The sequence below is a fragment of the Canis lupus genome, chromosome 30, assembly GCF_048164855.1.
Source record: "Canis lupus baileyi chromosome 30, mCanLup2.hap1, whole genome shotgun sequence".
Taxonomy (NCBI): Eukaryota; Metazoa; Chordata; class Mammalia; order Carnivora; family Canidae; genus Canis; species Canis lupus.
Window position 1 is genome coordinate 17,663,996 of NC_132867.1, and position 25,418 is coordinate 17,689,413.

General features: G+C 34.4%; 1 long non-coding RNA gene across 1 annotated transcript in view; it reads right to left on the bottom strand.

The window, feature by feature from the left end:
* LOC140621491 (uncharacterized) overlaps positions 1-25,418 on the bottom strand; it is a 291,722-nt gene that overhangs the window by 85,459 nt on the left and 180,845 nt on the right. Inside the window, exons 3-5 of the long non-coding RNA XR_012021210.1 lie at positions 11,280-11,380; positions 10,718-10,774; positions 3,503-3,771 (exon numbers count right to left, since the gene is read on the bottom strand). This is a non-coding gene — a long non-coding RNA (uncharacterized lncRNA). The remainder of the gene's footprint in view (positions 1-3,502; positions 3,772-10,717; positions 10,775-11,279; positions 11,381-25,418) is intronic.

Below are 25,418 nucleotides of genomic sequence, written 5' to 3' on the forward strand. Positions count from 1 at the left end.
TTTATGCGTAATCCTGGAGGTAATGAACACACACTTGGTTCCCAGACTGGTGTTTCTAAATCCATTCATTCTCCAATTTAAAAACAACAGCAAAAAGTTGCCAGGGCTTCAGCTAGGAAAATATAAGATTAACCAAAAACATTCTGTCATGACAGAAACTAAGGGAGCTTATTCAAAGATTCATAGGGACATTTCAAAAGATTAGACAAGTTGATCTTAAGGTTGTACCATTGACTAACCTTGGAAAAAAATTAATATCAAAATAAGTAATGATAATTTATTGTAGCCCATTAAAAATGGAAATCTCTATCTTATAGTAGAATGCCAACTAACAAATATAGAAGGCATAGTGAAATTCGAAAATCACCATTCCATAATCATCATCATAATAATCGATTCAGGAAAGAATCATTAATGGATGCTAAAATTAGTAGATCAATGTTTGATGCAAAACAGGATATTTACATAGTCTCAAAGTATCTTCCCACAAAATATTTTTTATTTATTTATAAGTATAAGATACTTATTTTTTTAATAATAAATTTTTATTGGTGTTCAATTTACCAACATACAGAATAACACCCAGTGCTCATCCCGTCAAGTGCCCCCCTCAGTGCCCGTCACCTATTCACCCCCACCCCACGCCCTCCTCCCCTTCCCCTAGTTCGTTTCCCAGAGTTAGGAGTCTTTATCTTCTGTCTCCCTTTCTGATATTTCCCACACAAGATACTTATTTATTAATCTTAGAAAGGAAAAATCTGGCAGACACAATTTTAAACAAGTTATAAAAGTTACCCCTACCAACTGTAGGACAAACCATATGACATCTCATGAGACAGAGTAAATACTACATTACTTTCATGGTATTCCCAAAATGCATAGCTGGAAACAAATTATAAGAAAATATCATAGAATACAGACATCTTAAAAAAGAAGTCAAGGCCATGAAAGATAAAGATTCAAAGAGTCTAAAAACACATGGCCTCTAAATGCAATGTGTAACCTGGATTGGTTTATGGACCAGAAAAGAAACAAACAAATGAAAAAAAAATATTTTACTCTATAAAGGGCACTTTCAGAAAAAACAGGTAAAAATCTGCATGCATGGGGATTAGATGATGGTATTTTATTCATGTTAATTTCCTTATTGTATTAGGTATACTGGAGTTATGAAGGACCATGCCCTGGCTTTTAGGAAACAATGGAAATTTTTGGAATCTGGGTCATTGTATCTATGACTTATTCACGAATAGCTCAAGACAGAAAGAGACAGAGAATGAAAGGTAAAGTGCTAAAAATTGTGGAATACAGGTGAAGGTTTGTATTAGGATTCTTCAGAGAAAAAGAACCAATAGGATATAAATAGAAACATAAGAGATTTATCACAGAAATTGGCTCACATGATTATGGAGGCTGAGATATACCACAATATGCCATCTGCAAGCTAGAGCACCAAGGAAACCAGTGATATAATTCAGCTCAAGTCTAAAAGCCTGAGACTAAATTCTATACCTGAAACTATTATAACACTGTATGTTAACTAACTGGAATTTAAATAAAATCTTGAAGAAAAGAAAAAATGGAAGGCCCAAGAACCAGGCGATTTGATGGTGTAGCTATCTGTCCTGGTCCAAAGTCCCAAGAAGTAGGAGCTCTGGTGTCCAAAGTGGGAGTAAATGGATGTCCAAGCTCAACAAAGAGAGAAAAAGTGAGTTTACCCTTCTTCCTCTTTATTCTTTTCAGGCACTTTAGCAGCTTGGATGATATCCACCACATTAGAGAGGCAGATCACTTTACTCAGTCCATTGATTCAAATGCTAATCTCTTTTAAAAATACCCTCACAGACACACCCAGAAATAATGTTTACCAGCTATCTAAGCATTTCTTAGCCCAGTCAACTTGACACATAAAGTTGACCATCACAAGGTTGTACCAAATTTCTTTGTACTGTTCTAATGATTCTTCTGAAATTTTTTTTTTTTTTAAAACTCTTTTTTTTTTTTTATTTTTTATTTATTTATGATAGTCATACAGAGAGAGAGAGAGGCAGAGACACAGGCAGAGGGAGAAGCAGGCTCCATGCACCGGGAGCCCGATGTGGGATTCGATCCCGGGTCTCCAGGATCGCGCCCTGGGCCAAGGGCAGGCGCCAAACCGCTGCGCCACCCAGGGATCCCTGATTCTTCTGAAATTTTAACATTATTTTAAAAGTAAAAGTTAATGCCAAATACTGCTATTGCTCTATCTTGAAACCCAACCTCTCTTTTACATCCTAACTATTCCTCTTAATTATCCTAAGGGCTTATGAGTTTGGAAAACACATGTCAGGAAACACTGCAGACAACCTTTGCTTTCTACCCTTCCACATAGCTCTTCTCATAAGACGCACGTTGTCACATGAGAACACTTTCTATTGTCTTAGGCTTTATAAAAAACAGATATACAAATCTCGAAAATCTACAGAACACCAATTACTGGGTTATGATTTTTTGTAATTACTTTTAGAAAGCTAAGGTATGATGAAAAATAACTTGGAAAAATTCTTAATGAGCAAGTATTAAAGTCAGTATTTGACCAAAGAGAAGGCCAAAGCCAAAAAATAACAGCATAAATTTCTATCTTTTTTTTAAAGATTTTTATTATTTATTCATGAGAGACACAGAGAGAGGGAGAGAGGCAGAGACACGGACAGAAGGAGAAGCAGGCTCCATGCAGGAAGCCCAATATGGGACTCTTTCCTGGGACTCTAGGATCACGCCGTGGGCCGAAGGCAAGTGCTTAACCACTGAGCCACCCGGGTGTCCCCTAACAGCACAAATTTCTAAAGTAAAAAAAAATTTTTAATCAAATTTTATTAAAATTAGATATTATTATAATTTTATTATTAAAATTTTACTAGTCAGAGTTTGAAATTTTGACATGACTATGCAAGAACAATTACTTTTCAACACATTGAACAGTTAGATTGCTCCTGAAGGCACAGTAATGTACATTATGAAGCTAAACATATGCTCACTTTCAACTGAAGTCACTGAAAAAACAAGGCGGTTTTTGGCTCACTCTGTTACTATATATGTTACTGCTGCTGATGAAGTCACCCCAGTTTATTCAGCATTATTTTCTTTCCATATGAAATAATAACTTGGAAAAATTGTTCATTTCTGAACTCAAGCATTTGGTTGATGGTGGTAATGCAACGTCACTGAAGCGATCCCACAGATTAAAAGCTTCTGCAATATTGGGGGTGCCTTCTGATTATTTTCAGAAGTAGTTTTAAAATAACAGCCCTTAAAGACAAGCAATTCCAGAATGGCAGAGTAAAGAACTTAAAAATTTGATTCCTTTATATAAGCAATAAAAACACTGGATGAATTGTCAAAATCAACTTTTTCAGAAATTTAGAAATTTACCAAGTGCTTACAATAATCCAAGGAGCATTTATGAAGAAAAAAGATAAATCTTTGTAAGAACAGTAGGGAGTTTTGTGGCACTTTCACTTACCCTACTTCCAGTCTCCTTTCCCCAGTTCCACGATAATCTTGGAAATCAGCAAGCCTTTCAAACATGGTAGTTGTGAAAAACAGCAGATTAACACTCAATAAAGTAAGCGCAGAAGGGTTTTTGGAGTCTCCCCCAATCTGGCATCGTCAGAGAACTTCCAGTATTTGAACCTATCAGCTAACTCCTTGAAAAGTCCCTTCACAAGGCTTCTCTTCATTTGACTGGACTAGAGTCCCCTCAGTGTAAAAAGCACTTTCTCCAGGGCATTTCTTTAAAAAAAAAAAAAAAAATCAAACAAATAAAATCTTGGGTAATTATATAACATCACAGCTGCCTCAAGCAGCAATACCAATACAAAAAAAAAAAAAAATGACCAAAAACCATAAAAGAAAAATATAAGCAATTATGTAATTAAAAGTAATAAAAAGACCTTCAAATTAAAAAGAAAGAAGTTAAACTATCTCTATTCACAGATAATATGATCTTGTATGGGAAAAAAAAAAAAAATCCTAAGGAATTTACGAACATGCACACACACCCAGGCACACACAAATGCTCTTAGAACTAATAAATGAGTTCAGGTAAGTTTCAAGATCAATATGCAAACTACAGTTGCCTTCCTATACAGTAGCAATGAATACTCCAGATATGAAATTAAGGAAACAATTCCATTTACAATAGCATCAAAAAGAACAAAGTCAGAAATAACAAAAGAAGTGCAAGGCTTGTATGCTGAAAACTACAAAATACTTTTGAAGTAAAAGATCTAATTATATGGGAAGACACCATGTTCATAAATTGGAAGACTTGATAGTGTTACGATGACCATACTCCTCAAATTAATATACAGATTCAACACAATACCTGTCAAAATCTCAGTTGCTTTCTTACAGAAACTAAGAAGCTAATCTTCAAACTCATATGGCAATGCAACAAGCCTAAAATAGGCAAAACGATCTTAAAAAAACAAACAGGTTGGAGCACTCATTTTTCCTGGTTTGAACTTACTACAAATTACAATAAGTAAGAGACTGTGGTACTGACATAAAGATATAAAATATATAAAATGTGTGTGTGTGTGTATATATATGACATAGGAAACAAAGGCAGAATAAAAAATATTAAATTTCCTTACTGCCTATAGCCCACTGAAAAATCCTTGAAACAGGCAGAGTGATCTTCGTCTAGGGACTCAGTTGCCTCGACGTTAATACTTTGCTAAGGGCAAAAGGCAATCTTAGCCGGACCCCCAGGATCCTATAAATCTACTTTCATATATAAAAATTCTTTTGGAAACTTCCTTTATCTCTACCCCCTAAAATATATATCACCCCATATGCAAAAATAAATTCAATATGCATCATAATATACAGTAATATAAGAGCTAAAACTATAAAATTCTTAGAAAACAACATAGAAATAAATCATTGTTACCTTGTATTAAGCAACAGTTTCTGAGATACGACTTCAGATGTATAAACAACATCAAAATAAAAAATTTATGTGCCTCAAAATATATTTCTAATTTCCTTAATTTTTATTTATTATTTATTGAAATATATTTGACATAAAACATTATATAAATTTAAGATGCACAACGTGTTAATTTGTTGCATTTATATATTGTAGTATGATTGCCGTTGCAGTGATAATTAGTACCTCTATCACGTCACATAATTATAATCTCTTTTTAGTGGTTGGAATAATTAAGATCAAGTCTCATAGCAAGTTTGATGATTATAATACAATATTATTGATGTCAAAGAACATCATCAATAAAGAAAAACACACTCCATAAAATGTGAGGAAATATTTGCAAACCATATATCTGCTAAGGAACTTGTACCCAACATATACAAAAAGCACAATTCAACAATACAGAGACAAATGATCTAATTAGAATAATGGGCAAATGATTTGGATAGATAATTCTCCCAAGAATGAAAACAAATACCCAATAAACAAATCAAAAGATCCTCCACATCATTTATCACTACTGAAATGCAAATATAAGCCACAATGAGCTACCACTTTACTCCTACAAGGATGGCTAAAATAAAAAAGACAGACAATGGATACTAGTAAGATGTGAAGAAATCAGAACTCTCTTATATTGCTGGTGAAAACAAAATGGCAGCCACTTCAGAAAACATTCTGGCAGCTTCTCAAAATATTAATGGAGAATTACCATAGGACCAACAACTCTGCTTCTAGGTATAAACTCAAGAAAAATGAAAATATGTCCACACAAAAACTTGAAAACAAATTTTCATAAAATCATTATGTATAATGGCCCAAGAGTGGAAACACCCAAATATCCTCCAACTGATAATGGATAAACAAAATGTGCTATACCCATACAATGGAATGTTATTATTTCTTATTTTTAAAAAATGAAATATTGATTCATGCTGCAACATAAAAAAAACCTTGAAAACATTATGCTAAAATGAAGTTAGTTATAAAAGGCCATTTTTTATAGGATTCTATTCATGTGAAATGTCCACAGTGACAAATCCATACAGACTGAAAGTAGGTTAGGGGTTGCCTGGGTCCAGGGAGAAGGTTGGAGAATAACAACTAAGGGGTGCAGAGTTTCCTGCTGGCGTAATGAAAATGTTTTAAAATCAACTGTGGCAATTGTTGCACAAGTCAGCTACTATACTGAAAGTCACTGAAGTGTACACTTTAAGTGGGTGAATGATATGATAAGTGAATTATATCTCAATAAAGCTGTTGAAAAAGAAAATTTCAAAAAAATTATAGCCCTCACTTACATTTTTATTTCTAAAGCTTTTTAAATGAACATGCAGCCTCATAAGATCCCTCGAGAAAATTCTGCTCTTAAATCTTGGATCCAGAAACGAAGCCTGAAACGGTGTAACTGGATTTCAAGACAACAAAATCATCTTAGAATTTCTCTCTGTAGCTCCACTTTCCTTACGCACATATACCAATTTTAGCAACAATCCTAGAAAGGACTAATAAGTGGATCCTTACTGCAGGTAACATGTAAGAAACATTGACTATTCTGTTACTTCACAATCAAGTTCCAACCAATGTATTCTGTGGGCAGCTATTGGTTATGTGTTGCTCTACTGATAATGTTAACTACAATGTATAGTGCAAGGTTTTCTTTGTTCAAGTAGGACTTTTTAAAAAATTCACTGAGTTATAATTCACATTCAACAATGTATTCTTTCCAGGTTTACAACATAATTATTTGATATTTCTATATTTTATGAAATGACCACCACATAAGTTTCCCCAATATATATCACCATATATATAATTACAGAATTTTCTTTTTCTAGTAATGGGAACTTTTAAGATCTGGTCTCTTAGCAACTTTCAAATATGCAATAGTTTAACTATAGTCACAATGCTACACATTATATCACCGTGACATTTATTTTAAACAAAAAGTTTGTGCCTTCTGACTCCCTTCACCCATTTTACCCACTCCCTATCTTCCACCTCTGGCAACAACCAACCTGCTTTCCCTATATATGAGCTTACTTTTTTTTTCACACATAAGTGATACCATGTGATGTTTTTGTCTTTGACCTATTTCACTCAGCATGATGCCCTCAACATCCATTCATGTTGTTGCAAATGGCAAGATTTCATTCTGTTTTATGGCTGAATAATATTCTATCTTACAAAAATATACCACCTTTTCTTTATCCATTCATTTATCAATAGAAATTTACATTGCTTCTATATCTTGGCTATTATAAATAATGCTGCAATAAACATGGGGATGCACATATTCAAGTTAGCGTTTTCATTTTCTTCAGATAAATGCCCAGAAGTGGAATTCCTGGATCATAAGCTAATTTTATTTTTAATTTTTTGAGGAACTTCCATACTGTTTTCCAGTGGCTGCACCAATTTACATTCCCACCAACATGCACAGGGTTCCCTTTACTCTACATCCTCAACAGCATTTGTCATCTTTTTTCTTTTTGATAATAGGTATGAGGTGATAGCTCATTTCATTATAGTTTAGATTTGCACTTCACTGATGTTTAGAAATATTAAGCATCTTTTCATGCACCCGCTATTTGTATGTCTTCTTTGGAAAAATGTCTATTAAGATCCTCTGCCCATTTTTTAATCAGATTTTTTTTTTGCAGTTGACTTATAAGAGTATTTTATATATTTTGAATATTAATCCCTTATCAGATATATGTTTTGCAAATATTTTTTCCCATTTGTAGGTTAATTTTTTATTCTCTTGGTGGTTTTCCTTAATTGTGCAGAACCTTTTAAGTTTGATATGGTCCCACTTATTTATCTTTGCTTTTGCTACCTATGTTTTTCTTTTTTAAGATTTTATTCATTTATTCATGAGAGACAGGGAGAGAGAGAGGCAGAGACACAGGCAGAGGGAGAAGCAGGCTCCATGCAGGGACTCGACCCCAGGTCTCCAGGATCAGGCCCTGGGCCGAATGCAGCACAAAACCGCTGAGCCACCCGGGCTGCCCGTTACCTTTGCTTTTTAAATCAGATCCAAAAACTCATCAATAAGACAAATATCAAGGAATTATCACCTATGTTTTCTTCTGGGAGTTTTATGCTCTTGGGTTTTATATTCAAATCTTTAATCCATTTTGAGTTAATTTTCACGTATAAGATAGTGGTCCAGCTTCATTCTTTTGCACGTGCCTATCCAGTTTTCCAGTTTTCCCAACATCATTTATTGAAGAGACTGTCCTTTCCCCATTGCATATCTTTGCCTATTTGTTATAAATTAATTGATACATAGTGTGGGTTTATTTCTGGGATCTCTATTCTGTTCCATTGATCTATATGTCTGTTATATGATAATGCCATGTTTTGATTAATGCCATGCTGTTTTGATAACTTTTGTAATACAGTATGAAATCAAGGAGTTTCATGCCTCCAGTTTTGTTCTTCTTTCTCAAGATTGTGTTTGCTACTTGGGGCCTTTTGTGGTTCCATACAAATTTTAGGATTGTTTGTTCAATTTTTATAAAAAAATACATTGGAATTTTGATAGGTATTGCCATGAATCTGTAAGTTGCTTTGAGGAGAAGGTAAATTTTAACAATAGCGATTCTTCCAATTCATGAACATGAAATATCTTTCCATTTAATTTCTTTCATCAATGTCTACAATTTTTAGCACACTTTCATATCCCTAGTTAAATTTAATCTGGAGTTTTTTGATGCAATTGAAAATTGGGTTGTTTTTTAATTTTTTTTTCTGATAGTTCATTATTAGCATATAGAAATGCAACATATTTCTGTATATTGATTTTGTATCTGCAACTTTACTAATTTTTTTTTATTTTTTTTATTGGAGTTCAATTTGCCAACATATAGCATAACACCCAGTGTGCAACTTTACTAAATTATCTATTGGTTGTAACATTTTGGGGGCAGTCTTTAGGGTTTTCTATATATAATAAGGTCATTTTTGGATTCTTGGTAGAATTCACCAATGTAGCTGTCTGGTCCTGAACTTTTGTTTGTTGGGAGGTTTTTGATTACTGATTCCATCTTCTCACTATTAATTGGTCTGTTCAGATTTTCTCTTTCTTCATGATTCAGTCTGAGAAAACTGTGTATTTCTATGAATTTATCCATTTCTTCTAGGTTACCCAACTGGTTGGCACATATTTGTAATATGTAAAGAACATGGGAAAAGTCACTGAAAAAGATCTTTCTCAACTTATGATAGGGTTATGTCCTGATAAACCTGTCATAAGTTGAAAATATTAAGTTGAAAATGCATTTAATAAACCTATCCTCCGAACATCATAGTTTAGCCTAAAGTACTCAATGTGCTCAGAACACTTATTTTGCCTACGGTCAGGCAAAATCATCTAACATAAAGTCTATTTTGTGATAAACTAATATCTCGTATTCTATTGAATACTGTACCAAAGGTGAAAAACAGAATAGTTGTATGGGTATAGACTGGCTGTTTACCCTCATGATCATGTGGCTGTCTGGGAACTGTGGGTTGCTGCCACTGCCCAACATCATGAGAGAATATGAATCATACTGCATATTGCTAGCTTGAGAAAATATCAAAATTTAAAATTCAAAGGATAATTTCAATTGAATGCATATTGCTTTTGCATCACTATAAAGTCAAAACATCATAAGTCGAACCATAGTAAGTTGGGGACCATCTGTGCCTCTAGTATTTCATGTAACCTGTCTTTGGCTTAAGGTCAGTTATCTTGTTATATTATGGTAGGCAACAATTACTCAGTGAACATATAATTAGTGAGTATGAACACACACATATATCATACTTGCTACATCATCAGTGACAAATTCATAACACTCTATAAAGCGTTTCCATTCTGGAAATATATTTTCAATCACACTCAATACAATGTAAACTGTGAAAGACTCAGAAATACCTAAGCAATGAGTAAAGTAGGAGCACAGAATTAGTCATTATTTCATTCTGCTATTGAATTCAAACTTTTGATTGAATGTTTAGCCTCCATAAATTCAGATTTAGAAGAAATTATCTTCTTAAACTATTTGTTTAGAATCTATTGTTTTGAAATTTAATTAGTGTGAACCAACTATGTTTTGGTTGGACATTATGTTTATAATTAATTTTCACAAGATGTGAAAATTAATAACTTTTTCTCAAAAAAGTCATATCCTAATTAATGTCCTAATTTTAAGTAGTTTCAAATCAAAAATACGATTAAAGTAGTTTCATGCTATAAATGCTATTTCCTTACTTTACTTACTTGAAGTTCTCAATCACTTCATGAATAAAATTTTATATCAATTAATGATATATTTTAACTTTGAAATGACATCTATACAATTCAATGATTAATAGATTTTCAACATAGAACATTTAAGGGCACTTTCCACTCCAACTGATATCTATAATGTTCTATTCATCTAAAATGCATATTCAGATGTCAAAAATAAATTCAAATGATATATCTGTTTGTGTTCCTGAAATTAACTGAATGTGATGATAACCTCTGTGCGCAAATGACTATTGATAACATATTAACTGAAGATGAAAAAATGACATGATATTAAGCATTCACTAATTGGTTTCACAAATACTGAAGCTGAACCCAAGGGTGATGAAATATTTGCGGCCAGTCACTGAGACCAAAGTTGAATTATGGTGCACATGAGGAAGACACATACAAAGCCAAGATAAAAGCATGTCACCCAACATTCTTTGAAAACTTACCAGGCATTAGTTAGTCTATCCAGACATTCCAGAGAATGTATGAACTTTATAGTTTGCCTGAAACAAATACACATATACAGAGAGAGTATTCTTAATGTTCTTTACTTGAGGTAGCCAACATCATTAATATTTATTTTCTTGCAAAGCCACAAAAATATGCAAATAACATCTGCTCTTTCTTATAAATCTAGTTTTAAGAGACAACAATATATTAAAACTGCAACAGAGACCTTTCAAACCAATCTGTTCCACTTTTCCATTAACTGTCTTTTTTATTGTATTTCACTTAGTTACACTTACAATTGACTGGTTCACATCAACTGAGCTATTGAAACAGATATCTGCAGAATGCAACCCGGATGTGCTACTCTCTACATTAATATTGAACATGTAGGGAAATTCAGAACTATTAGTTGTTAGGTTTCCAAAGGAAAGGTGAAATATGGGAATCAACGTGATTTACATGGGTTTGAATATATTTTGGAGAAGATATTTATTCTATATGTTTCGTACACCTTAAAACTTTGGAAGCTAAATACTCATCCTTGGCACCAATGCTTACCTTTTCTAACCATGTTCACTTTATGTCCGAGTCTTTCTCTGCAGAATGTGGCATTTCTACTGACCTCAAAGCAAGTTCTAAACCCTGATGTGTCGTTCAGTCTGGGGAAGGAGAGGCAGTTTTCAATAGAACTCTTTTCTTATAGGTTTCATCATAAACATATTTTATTTCAAACTCAATCAATATTTAAGGCCAGGAGAGAAAAATTCCCAGATAAACTACATCTTAAACTATCTAAACCACGAAAGTGAACACACAAGGAATAGATCTATTTAAGTGCTCTGTCAATATCAGCTTTAGTATTGCCACTGGGTTTTATAAAAATTTTAGGACTTAGTAACTTTTTTTTAACAGAAGCTCTGGAGCTAAATTTAAGTTACTGTTATCAATCCAAGGGCAAACATATTTTTAAAAGTCTGAGTTATCATCCAACAAGAGTTTAAGAGTTAGAACGTGCCCTCCCCCAGGATGTACATGCAGATTTTCCCATTCCCCCTTTTGAATTCCCTACAAGATATAGTCATTGTGTCTTACTGCCGACCAAAACTCTTCCTGAGCTGCTTTAATCATATTTCCTTTGGCATAGAGCAACCCTGAAAAGGATATGGGATGAATAAAAAAACATTCGTGAGTTTTTACAAAGTAAACCCATGAGTTTGTTTTAAAAACAAACACTAAATGTTGTTTCAGGAAAGTCTTGCCATTTCAGTAGAAGTTGTAAAGGAAAAATTTTTGACATCACTATCACATGTTGGGTTTATAGCGCCCTCTCCAAACATAGTCTTTCTTATTTTCTCCTTTTAAGGAAAAAGATGGATGTGTGTGTGAGTGTGTGTAAATATACATAAATGTATAAGTGTATGTTTAAAATTCACTTAACAAAAAGAAGTATGAAACACAAACACCAAGCAAATATATATGGATTAAATTAAAGTTTAGAAAAATAGTTCCCAGGGTTTTCAAGACTCTAAAAAAAATTCCTAACCCTAATGGAAAACAAGATTAGCGCCACAATGTCCCATTGAGTTTCTTAGAAAAGCATAGTGAAATACGTAATATATAAAGGGAAAGTGTGGAAATGGGTCAGTTAGTTTGAGGAGCCTGATAGGAAATTTTATCATACAGTTAAGTATTCAGGAACTACAAATTAATTTACTACAAATGTCTGTTAAAGCCTTCTGCCCATTTCTTGACTGGATTATTTGGGTTTTAAGTGTTCAGTTTGATAAATTCTTTATATATCTTGGATACTAGCCTTTTATCCCTTTATCCCTTTATTTGCAGATATCTTCTCCCATCCCATAAATTGCCTTTTAGTTTGGTTAACTATTTCCTTTGCTGTGCAGAAGCTTTTTATCTTGATGAAATCCCAGTAATACATTTTTTCTTTTGTTTCTCTTGTCTGTGGAGATGTATCTAGCAAGAAGTTGCTGTGGCCAAGGTCGAAGAGGTTGCTGCCTATGTTCTCATCTAGGATTTTGATGGATTCCTTTCTCACATGTAAGTCTTTCATTAAGTTTGAGTTTATCTTTGTGTATGGTATAAGAAAATGGTCCAGTTTCATTCTTCTACATGTGGCTGTCCAGTTTTCCCAGGACCATTTATTGAAGGGACTTTTTCCCATTGGATATTTTTTCCTGCTTTGTCGAAGATGAGTTGACCATAGAGTTGAGGGTCCATTTCTGGGTTCTCTATTCTGTTTCATTGATCTACATGTCTGTTTTTGTGCTAGTACCATACTGTCTTGATGATTAGAGCTTTGTAACACAGCTTGAAGTCAGGCATTGTGATACCACCAGCTTTGGTTTTCTTTTTCAACATTCCTCTGGCTATTCAGGGTCTTTTCTGGTTCCATACAAATTTTTAAATTATTTGTTCCAGCTCCATTAAAAATGTCAGTGGTATTTTGATAGGGATTGCATCAAATGTGTAGATTGCTCTGGGTAGCATAGACATTTTAACAATATTTATGCTTCCAACCCATGGACATGAAATGTTTTTCCACCTCTTTATATCTTCCTCAATTTCTTTCATAAATGTTCTATAGTTTTTAGAGTACAGATCCTTTTTACCTCTTTGGTTAGATTTATTCCTAGGTATCTTATGGTTTTTGGTGCAATTATAAATGGGATCAATTCCTTAATTTCTCTATCTTCAGTCCCATTGTTAGTGTATAGAAATGCAACTGATTTCTGTGCATTGATTTTATATCCTGCCATGTTAATGAATTCCTGTAAGAATTCTAGCGATTTTGGGGTCCTAAACCAAGCAGTAGAAGAGAAATAATAAAGATTAGAGTAAAACTCAATGAAATAGAAACCAGAAGAACAGGAAAAAAGATCAATGAAACTATAAACTGGTTCTTTGAAAGAATTAAGATCAATAAACCCCTCATCAGCGTTATCAAAAAGAAAAGATAAAGGACCCAAATTAATAAAATCATGAATGTAAAAGGAGAAATCATAACCAATGCCAAGGAAATACAAACAATTTTGAGAACATATTATGAGCAACTATATGCCAACAAATTAGGCAATCTGGAAGAAATGGATGCATTCCTGGAAACTTATAAACTACCAAAATTGAAACAGGAAGAAATAGAAAACCTGAAAAAAACCATAACCAGCAAGGAAATTGAACCAGTAATCATAAATCTCCTGACAAACAAGAGTCCAGGGCCAGATGGCTTCCCAGGAGAATTCTACCAAACATTTAAAAAGGAACTAATACTTATTTGTCTGAAGCTATTTCAGAAAATAGAAATGAAAGGAAAACTTCCAAACTCATTCTATGAAGCCAGAATTACCTTGATCCCCAAACCAGACAAAGACCCCATCAACAGGAGAATTACAGACCAATATCCCTGATGAACATGGGATGAACATGCCAAAATCCTTACGAAGATACTAGTCAATAGGATCCAACAGTACATTAAGAGGATTATTCACCATGACCAAGGGGGATTTAATCCTGGGCTGCAAGTGTGGTTCAACATTTGCAAATCAATCAATGATACATCACATTAATAAAAGAAAGGACAAGAACCATATGATCCTCTTAATTGATGCAGAAAAAGCATTTGACAAAATAACAGCATCCTTTCTTGATTAAAACTCACCACAATAGGGGCACTGGGGTGGCTCATTTGGTTGGCCATCTGCCTTTGGCTCAGGTCAAGATCCCAGGGTCCTGGGATGAAGCCCCATGTCGGGCTCCCTGCTTAGCTAGGAGCCTGCTTCTTCCTCTCCCTCCACCTCTGCCCTTGCTTGTGCTCTCTTGTCTCAAATAAAAAATAAAATCTTAAAAATAAAAACAACTTTCCACCATGTAGGGATAGAAGGAACATACCTCAATATCATAAAAATCATCTATGAAAAGCCCATAGTAAATGTCATTCTCAATGAGGAAAAACTGAGAGCTTTTTCCCTAAGGTCAGGAACATGACAGAGATGCCCATTCTCACCACTGTTGTTCAACATAGTACTAGAAGTCCTAGCCTCAGCAATTAGACAACAAAACGAATTAAAAGGCATTCAAATTGGCAAAGAAAAAAAATCAAACTCTCACTCTTTGCAGATGACATGATACTTTCTGTGAAAAACCCAAAAGACTCCACGCCAAAATAGCTTTACATTCTTAACCTCCATGCTGCTGTTTCTTATCTCTTTGTCATCAGAAATTTCTGCAGGGAGCCTGCTTCTCCCTCTCCCTGTGCTGTTCTCCCTGTTTGTGCGCGCGCTCTCTCTCTCTCTCAAATAAACAAATAAATAATCTTTTTTTAAAAAACACATATTTATTGGTGTGTATACATTTAACACATTGTTCCATACTGTGCATCAAATTTTCTGCCAGAATCACCTGGAAATACCCACCCTTATCTCCTTTTCCTATTTACCAAAGCATATGGAAAACAAAATGGGAAGGCAAGTCATATCAGAATCACCTAATCTTTCATCAACAGAGATTAAAGTATCGTATATATAATATGTTAGATTAATGAAGTACTTAAAGTGTGCTTATATTTATACTACATGTGCTCAGAACATTCACATGCTCGTATTTAGGAATTTTGTGGGAGATATTGCTTGATATGCAATATATGGGATGAGGTAGAAAAATTAAAAAGAATCTGGGATAATAAAATTATACGAACTAAAGGGGGGTTATGGAGTGGCTCTAGGAACTAAAAACAGTAATATTTTGGGTTTTTTAAATCACTGATGAATAGTAATATTTGAAGATAAGGAAATTATCTTCATTTAAACAAGTTTTATAGACTCTTCACTACAGTCTCAATTTCATCCTCCTTCAAAAAGTAAGTTTATGGAACACTAACTATGATACAGTCATTTTAATTTAAAAGCAGCAAATTTGAAGTTATTACCCCAATGTGTTAATAAGGAAACTAAGATATTGAGGAATATGCAAAAAGACATAAAATTAAGGCAAGGCAGAAGGAACTGATTCAAGCCTAGAGTTGAACGAGCAGGCTTTGTTCAGAAATGTTTGGTTCAAATCTCAACCCTGCTATTTAACCATTCTCTGACATTTGGCAAGTTACCTGCACTCTCTATGCATTAGTTCCTAATCGGTACAATGAAGTTATTGATTTCTATCTAAAGAATTGCTGTAGATATTAGAGATGAAACATGGAGAATATCCAGCACAGTGTCTCGCATGTAGTTGGGACATATGTATGCAAGTATTTTCTCACTCTTACTAAACTCACACATTTCATGGAAAGGACATTAGAACCCACATTTTGGGGGCATAAATTCAGAACTTGTCTCAGAAGACTAGTTATATCTTTAATTAATCAACATATGAGATACTTCAAAAGCATCTGATGTCTAATCTAACATATTTTGTATCTTTAGTTGCCTTGTTCTCTCAATACTTATTGACCAGAGGAATCTTCCTCTAGTACCAGAGAAATCTTCCTTCTGACCTTTTGCCTGGATCATGTTATTAATTGTCTCAAGAAAGCACCATATTTAAAGCCCCTCACAACCTGGACTCCATCTACTTTCCAAATTCATCTGCTTCTATTACTGGGGCTACAACTTTGGAAAGGTCTGGTCTTTATTCTGCCTTCACTTTTACTTATCAATTGCCTTGCCCATACGTGGTAATCTCTCTTTTATTCATTTCAAATTTTCATCTACTCTTCCAGGATCCTAAAGCCTTTCTTTCCCTGTAACTTGAAGTGTGTAGGACATAGCTTCTCTGAACCTTTGAACTATGGACAATGCCTTTTCCTCTTCTCGTTTGGCATTTACATAGAACTTTAAATTGTAGACATCTATATTCTTAACTCACTCTCCATGGTTAATTAAAGCTTGTTAAAAACAGGAACTCTTTTATTGTCTTACTCATTTCTTGTCAGCTCTTCCACTTCATATATAATACCTTACACACAGCTGGTGCCTAGCCAATATTTGTTGGACATAAGTAAATTAAGAGCTTAAAGGTTTTCATACCTGGGCTGCGGGAACTCTGTTTCTGAAATGACTTTAATCTTCCAGGTAATTTCTATAAGAGCAAAAGTAACTTTCAAGAAGATGATGAAGAACAACTGATGGATAAAAGAGTTAAACTTTCAGGAAGTAGTGACAGCATTCATTTACTTCACCAGCCAAGACAGACTCAACAATGCAATTAAGAGCTATTGAAGTGAGCTGGAAGCCTTGGTGAAACAACATTGCATAATATCTCACAGTGGCTCTAAGTCACCACAGCACAGTGGGTTAAAGCATTTTCCACTTGGAATCCAAGGCAACTTAAAAGGGTTATTGATTTTTTCCCTCTACTTATAAATGAGACTCACATATTAGGAGTGAGAACTGCAGACACAACATAATGACCTTTCTACTTGGCTTCTTTTTCCCAACATAAACAGAATCACTTTCAGCGGTTAAGAGGATATTAAGCAGTAAATCTTGTAATTATGTGTGTGACTGTCTGTACCTTGAGAGCAAAAATTAGCAGCCACATTTTTAATTTTAAAAATATCAGTTCTGTTCACTTAGCATTAGAAATCTCAACATGTAATTGTGTGTTTCTTTTCCTGCACTGGTGTTGAAAAGTCCTATGTTTGTTCACACCTCAGCACTAATACACAAATTTAGCTTGAAACAATCAGTTTATTGAAGACATAAGACCTTGCATGACCTTGCTTTCGATGTAAGATTTAATATAAACTTATTGATTCCTGCCATGTTATCTTAAGAGAAAGATTCTAAAATATCAAACAGTGGGGGAGCCCTTATTCAAAATGTCTCAAAACAAAAGCTAAGAGGTTGATAGCTTAAAATCAGATTTGTTTTGTACCTGTTGGATTTATTTCACCATCATTAATTTAATTAGGGACTTTTTGAAAACAAGTTGAGATTTGATGGATTTCCTTTTTTTTTTTTTTTTTTTTTTTTGCCTATTTCCTTTATCAGAGATTTAAAATAACTATTTTCTCTAACTTTTCACTTTCAGGCATTATATATTTAAACCATTTGTTTATTTCAGGAGGTTTTTTCTTTGGAGTTTTTTGTTATTGTTTTCTTTCCTGGGTATGCAGTGAGATCTATTACCTCTGTAACACTAGAATGGTAACATGCTCTAATTCACTTCAAGTAATCACAGACATTTTTATGATTTTAAAGGTACTGGGTAGATACTTATCTATCTAAAAATACTCACACACCCCACATGCATCTATAGTGCCCGTTGTTATGTCTGAAGTTCTCCCATTGAAAATCTATTCAGTTCAGCTCAGTTTGTTCAGCAACAAATACGTGTTTCACAGATTATTGAGAGTCATTCTGTTAGATACTGGAGTGACAAAGATAACAACATTATGCAATTTAAGCAGCACTAATTGTGTGCAGGGCACAGAGCTAAGTGTTTTGTATCTATTCTCTCATTTCATCCTTACAACATCACTATGTGGTATTATAACCCTCATTTTCCATATAAAGAAAGTGAGGTTCACAGAGTTAAGCACATAGCTGAGGTCACAGAGCCTATTAGTGCCAAAAATGAACAAGTTTTTCTGATTCCAACTGTTTTGGGTCCACCTGAAATCCTATGAATAAGAAAGTCCTCTAGATGATTAAGAGAAAGAAAATGAAACTCCCTTTCCTCTTAAGCATTTGAAAAAGTTTTCGATTTTGGCAAGGATTTCATTTTTATAAGATAAGAGGTTCAGAGAATGTTTTTAACTTTCTCGGCTTATAAACTTAATGTGTCAGTTAACAATTCGTAATGTCTCAGCTTCAAATCCACTTTTCACTGACTGTTGTTCAGTAATAGAAATAGAACCTGTGTATTAGTTTGCTAGGGCTGCCATAACAAATACCACAAACTGGGTTGCTTAAACAATAGAAACTCATTTTCTCATAATTCTGGAGGACAGAAGTCTGAGATAAAGTGTCAGCAGAGTTGGCTTCCTTCTGAGGCTTCTTTCCTTGGCTTGTAGATGGTCATCTTCTCGTTTTGCCTTCACATCTTCCTTTTGTACATGTCTGTATCCTAATCTCTTCTTTTTTTTTTTTTTTTTTTTTAATCTCCTCTTCTTATAAGAACACCAGAAATGCTGGATTTGGGCCCACCCTAATGACCTCATTTAACATTAAATACCTATTTAAAGACCCTATCTTCAAATACAATCACTTCTAAGGTACTAGGGCTTAGAACTTCAACAGATGAATTTAGGAAAGCACAATTCCACCCATAGTACCCTGTACATATTTCTTCTTTGCAGGCTGCATTGTATTAAGCTTTTTCCGTAAAAGGTGCTGATGGCACACTGGAGGGGGAGAGGTTTCTCCTGGTTTAGATGTATACCTCTAAACAGGCTCCTATAGCATATGCAGCACAGCCTCTGTGGTACCAGACTCCTGCAGCACGTGTGGCTTCTACAGCACGTGGTTCCAACAGCACCCACCAGGCAACAACACATGCAGTTCCCTATTGACAGCTTCTTCTTTGGGGGCTTTATAGTGAAGAGTAACTCGTATGACAGCTGCTACAAACAGCTTCTCCAGCATCCTCTTGGGTGGCTGCACAGCCAAATGCTGCTAACCCAGGGCTTCTGTCAGAGAAGGTCAATGGAAAGAAGTGACCTCCAGTTGACCCTTGAGTTGGACCTGGGTAATTGGAGGCTCCTCATCCCCCTCCCTTGTTGTTGGAATATGAGTTCTACTTGCCTTTCCTACTCTGAGAGGCTGCTCCAAGGACACATAATTATGTAGTATTGAGAACATCTGCATGATATACATGACTGAACCCAGTAAAGGCCTCTTTATAAGCTTTTAAGATTTGGCAGGCAGGCTTGGGGAGCCATTCATCTTACTGCCACTCAAGAAAAGTCTCATATGTAAGTTCCCTTTTTTTATTAAAACTGCCACCTACCAACCTGGAGTTACCTGCCTCTTTCTTCTGTTTCTTCCTGCCCTGCTGTAGGCGGGCCAGTTTCAGGTTATACCAGGGAAGTCACTAAGAGGGTTGTGAACCAACAATTTCCCCATAAAAGGTTTTGCTAAGCACACCCAAGGAGCAGCTTCATAGAGAGTTCTCAGGTGTAGCATATCCCCAGGGCAGCTTCCCCCAGAACCCTACAGAATGACTTCCCAGCCAGCACTGCCAACATGGTAATTCCCTGTGATGGCTTCTCCTGGAATCCTTCCAGAACACTCCTGGATGGCTCTGCAGCCTCAGCAAACATTCCTGTCATTCAGTAAACTATGGCTGCACTCTCTCCAATGAAGTTTGGATCTCAGTCCTGGGGTAGGAGGGGTCTTTAGATTTTTTTCCTTCCTTGGGTATTCTTTCTTATCCTTATGGATGGTAGCTACTTCCTGTACCTGCCATTCCTCTTCCCTTTTTACTCCTCAGTATTTTACTCCTCAGTAGTCAATCTCCTGTTATTTCAATCCCCTATTAATAATTCTTTATTATAATTGTCAAATTATTTTGTGGTTTCTGACTCCTGGTTATACCCAAACTGATAATACTGGTAAATGGCAGAGCCAATACTCAGATAATCCTATAAGAAAGAAAAATGTATAGATGCTCTAAAGTTGGCAAGGAATCTGTAAAATTGTCATTCTTTTCGCAGGATAAGATCATCTATATAGAACATTCCCTTATGTCTCCAGTAGACATAGAAAATATAGAGGGAAAAAAAGCAATCTATTCTTACAACAAATTTGTAAACAATCTAAGAAGTAACCTATAATAGAACACATAAGATCATTACAGAAGAATTTTAAATAAAAAATGGAAATATGACATCAATAAATAATATGTTTATAAATAATATTAATAAAAATTTTAAGGAATTCAATACTCCACAAATTAAATTCAATAAAATTCCATATGGAATCTCAGAAGAATTTTCGAGGAATTTGGGAAAATTATATTGAAATAAAAAAATAAGGTTTGGCAAAGTGTTTAATCATCTTTGAAAAACTAAAACAATGAGTAAAGACAGATTTTAAAATATATTGATAAAACTGAAATCCAAAGCAATTAAATAATATGATATTGTATAACAGATAAACAGACCACTGAAATAGAATATGGAAGCCAGAGATAAAACCATGTATGTACAGGAAATTGATGCATGGTAAAAGTAAACTACAAAGCAAGAACAGAATATATTTTATGTAGATAATTTTGGGAGAGCTGTCATACTCTAAGGAGAAAATAAAACTGAATTCATGCCTTATACTATGAACAAAGAAAAAATCAGCATTATTAACCTACATGTAAATGGTAAATTTATAGATCCAATAGGTGAAAATGTAGAATACTTTTGTGACCTATTGCTAAAGAAAGATTTCAAGAAGCACAAATGATAAAGAAAGCATGATTGACCATATTGAAATTTAAATTTTCTATTCAAAAAAGGCCATTATATATGAAGTTAAATACACATAGACTGGGGAAAATATTTGCAATATCTGTAACTGACAAATTTCAGCTATTAAATATACCAAGAGCTCCTGAAAAACAAACAAAATGATAGAAAACCCAATAGAAATTAGAGACAAGAGGTATAAATAGGAAATTCATAAGAGGAGATGTCCAAGCATATTACAAGATGCTCAAAATCACTAATAATCATAAAAATGAAAATTAAAAGAACATTAACATGCCACTTCATATCTATCAAAATGGCAATAATTAGAAAACTCATTAATACCTTGGTAATACCAAGTATCCTCAAGGATATGAGGAGATAAGAATTTTTATATACAATGGGTGGGAATATAAAATGACAACTCTTGTCAAAGCAATCTGGATTTTTTTAAATTATGTTTTTGAGCTATGATACAATGATCCTATTCTTAGCTAAATATACAATAAAAATCATTGGGCAAGTCTGTAAGAGGACATATACAAAGATTTTCACCTAGAAATTGTTTGCATCAATAGGAAATTAGAGGTAAAGTAGTTGTTTAGTTTATCTAACTAGTTGTTAATCTAAACTACTTGTTTTATTTATCACTAATTAAATTATGGTACATGTATACTTGAGAACAACATGCAGCAGGTAGAAGCAACACATTCAGCAATACAAAGAGATCTTAAAATTATAGACTTGAATGAATATAGTAAAAACTGAAAGAGATTATAGTGAAAATTTATAAACAAAGACTTTTTAAAGAATAAATGCATTGTCAGAATATATAAAACTTGTGAAAATGAATGCCTTTAAAACACTGTAATCAAATAGTATGGTACTGGCATAAAGACAAATAAACCATTGGAATCAAATAGAAAGCCCAGAAATAAACACTTTATTAGGGAAAAGACAGTCAACAAATGGTATTGGGAAAACTGAATAACCACATCAGAAGCTGAACCTTTACTTTACACACATACAGAAATTAACTCAAAATGGATTAAAGACCTAATGACCTAAATGTAAGACCTAAAACTATAAAACTCCTAAAATTAAAAAAAAAAGGAAAATGTCATAACTTTGGATATGGCACTGGTTTCTTGAATATGACACCAAAAATACAGGCAGAAAAAGCAAAAATAGACAAGCGATGCTATACGCAACTTAAAAATTTATACACCAAAGGACGCTACAAACAGAGTGAAAAAGCAATCAATGGAATGGGAGAAATTATTTGGAAATCATATATCTGATAAGGAGTTAATATCCAGAATATATAAAGAAGTCCTATAACTCAACAACAAAAAAATAAAGTAACCCAGTTTAAAAATGGGAAAAGGACGTTTCTTCAAAGATGATATACAAATGGCCAACAAGCACAAGAAAAGATGTTCAATTTCACTAATAATTAGAGAAATGCAAATCAAAACCACAATGAGATAATACCTCCCACTATTAGGATGATAGATAGATAGATAGATAGATAGATAGATAGATAGATAGATAGATAATAAAAAGTGTTGGTGAAGACATAGAGAAGTTGGATCCCTTTGCGCTATTGATGGGATTGTAAAATAGTGTAATTGCTATAGAAAAGAGTATAGAGGGACGCCTGGGTGGCTCAGTGGTTGGGCGCCTGCCTTTGGCTCAGGTCATGATCCCGGGATCCCAGACTGAGTCCCGCATCAGGCTCCCTGCGAGGAGCCTGCTTCTCCCTCTACCTATGTCTTTGCCTCTCTCTCTCAGTCTGTGTCTCTCATGAATAAATAAGTAAGACTTTAAGAGAAAAAAAGAAAAAGAAAATAGTATGGAGATTTGGCAAAAAGTCAAAACAAAATTACCATATGACCAGCAATCCCACTTCTGGATATATATTCAAAAAAAAACTATATCAAGGTATCAAAGGAGTATTTGCATAATGATGTTCACAGCAGCACTATTCAAAATAACCAAGAGGAAAAAGCAATCAAAATATCCACCAGTGGATGAATAGGCAAACAAAATGTAGTATATACATGTCCTAGGATATTATTCAGTCTTTAAAAGGAATAAAATCCTGTCACATGCTACAACATAGGTAAGCCTTGAAGATACTATGCTAAGTGAAATAAGCCAGTCACAAAACACAAAAACTATATGATTCCACTTATATAAGGTACTTAAAATAGTCAAACTCATAGAAAAAAGAAAAAAGAAAAGTAAAATGGTCATTACCAGGAGCTAGGGAGAGAGGGGTAGGGAAGTTATAATTTAATGGACATCAAGTTTCAAATGGCAAGATAAAAGTCCTGGAGATCTGTTAGACAACTATATGGATATACTTAACACTACTGAGCTAGACACTTAAAAAAAAAAATGGTTGCAATGGGGGCAGAACACCTGGGTGGCCCAGTTGTTTAAGCAGTTGACTCTTGGTTTGGACTCAGGTCATGATTTCAGGGTCCTGGGATGGAGCCCTGTGTCTTTGGGCTCGGTGCCCAGTGAGGAATCTGTCTGCTGGGAGGGAGGGCTTCTCTCTCTTCCTCTCCCTCTGCCCCTCCAATCACTCAGGCATGTGTGCTTTCTCTAAAATAAATAGATAAATCTTTTATAAAGTGGTCATGATGGTAAATTCTATGTTCTGGTTTTTACCACAATAAAAGGGGAGGCAAAGCACAGAAACACAATGAAAAGAAAGAAATGAATAATAAAAAGCAGTTCCTCACACAAAATAATGGTTACAAACTTAGTGACTCATTTACTTTCTCTACAAAAATTTCCCCCAAAAAAAGTGCAATGAAATAAAATAAAATAAAACAAAATAAAATAAAAGGCTATAGGAATGAATATGACCACTTAGAGATTTTTAACTGGAGGGAAAACGGTTGATCACAATGAGAAATGGAGTAGAGAAGGAATAGCCAGCAAAGGTACTAAAAAGAAATGAACAGAAAAAGTAGAAGGAAAATTGTGGATGTATGATGTAAACTAAAGAACAGGGGTAAACAAAAGTATAGTCTATGAGTCAAACCTGACCTTCTTCCACTTCCTGCCTCCAAACTCTCACCCGGCTTGTTTTTGCACAACCCCTAAACCCCTAAGGTAAAAATGGTTTTCATGGTACAATAACAATGTTGAACAGCTGTAACAGAGACTGTATTTTAGGCTATATTATCTGGCCCTTTATAGAAAACGCTGATGATCCCATAAATAAAGAATGATTTTAAGAAAGGAACTTGTGAGCTATATCAAATGCTATTGTGAAGTGGGATAAAATGAGAACAAAAATATGACCATTGGAAAAAAAAATATGACCATTGGTTGTCTGGTATTCTGGGTCTATTGAATGTGTTACATCACTAAATTGCAGATGTGTAAAAACCTAACCTCTTTCCCCCTAAAACTGAATTTTACCAACTCTTGAACTACCCTTCTCAAATTCAAGATATAATCAGTCACATTTCCATTGTGTCTCCCACAGACTCTTTTGAGTAAATATTCAATCCATATTAGAATCCTCAGATTCTCCTGACCTAAGGGCGATTTAAGCTCCCGACAGATTACTTATCATTCTAAAACTGAGGAGAAAGACTACCTGGTCCACAAGTCTCCTCCACTGACCTCCACCAAGATACATATTCTTCACAAATTTTGGTGGTTGACATTCACTTTCTGGTATGTTTTCTACCCTTCAGGTATGAGGGTGATGGCAGGCATACTCTATCTTCATCACACCAATTATGTATGTCAGGTTAAGTCTTTTAGGTCCTCACAATCCCTATTTAACCCTTCTCAGTTGGGCACTTGGAAACTGTGGCATCACATACCACACTGGATAAGCAAAAATCTGTGACTGTTTGCTCATCTACTAACATTCTGCTATTCAAGAAATTTCTCTGAAGACCTGAATTCACATCAGGCATACCAAGGAAGCAAGCCACAAGCCCTTTATAATTTTGTTCTAACAAAACTTAACAAAAATGTAGAGGAAATGCAGGTCTGAGCTTGAGACTTGCTTAAAGACATTCCCCAAGATCTGACTCTTCCTTTCTCCCCACAATTCTGAAGCTTCTTTCAATCTTAGCATCTCTTCCAGTGGAGGAAAAACTGATTCTTACAAATATTTTATTCATTTAAAAATTCTATTTAATATGGCAAAATAAGGAATGAGAGGTGACATTATAGCATATTCTACACATTTTTTAAAAAATGAGTGAATATTATTTTAAAAACTTAATGCCATAAACTCAACAACT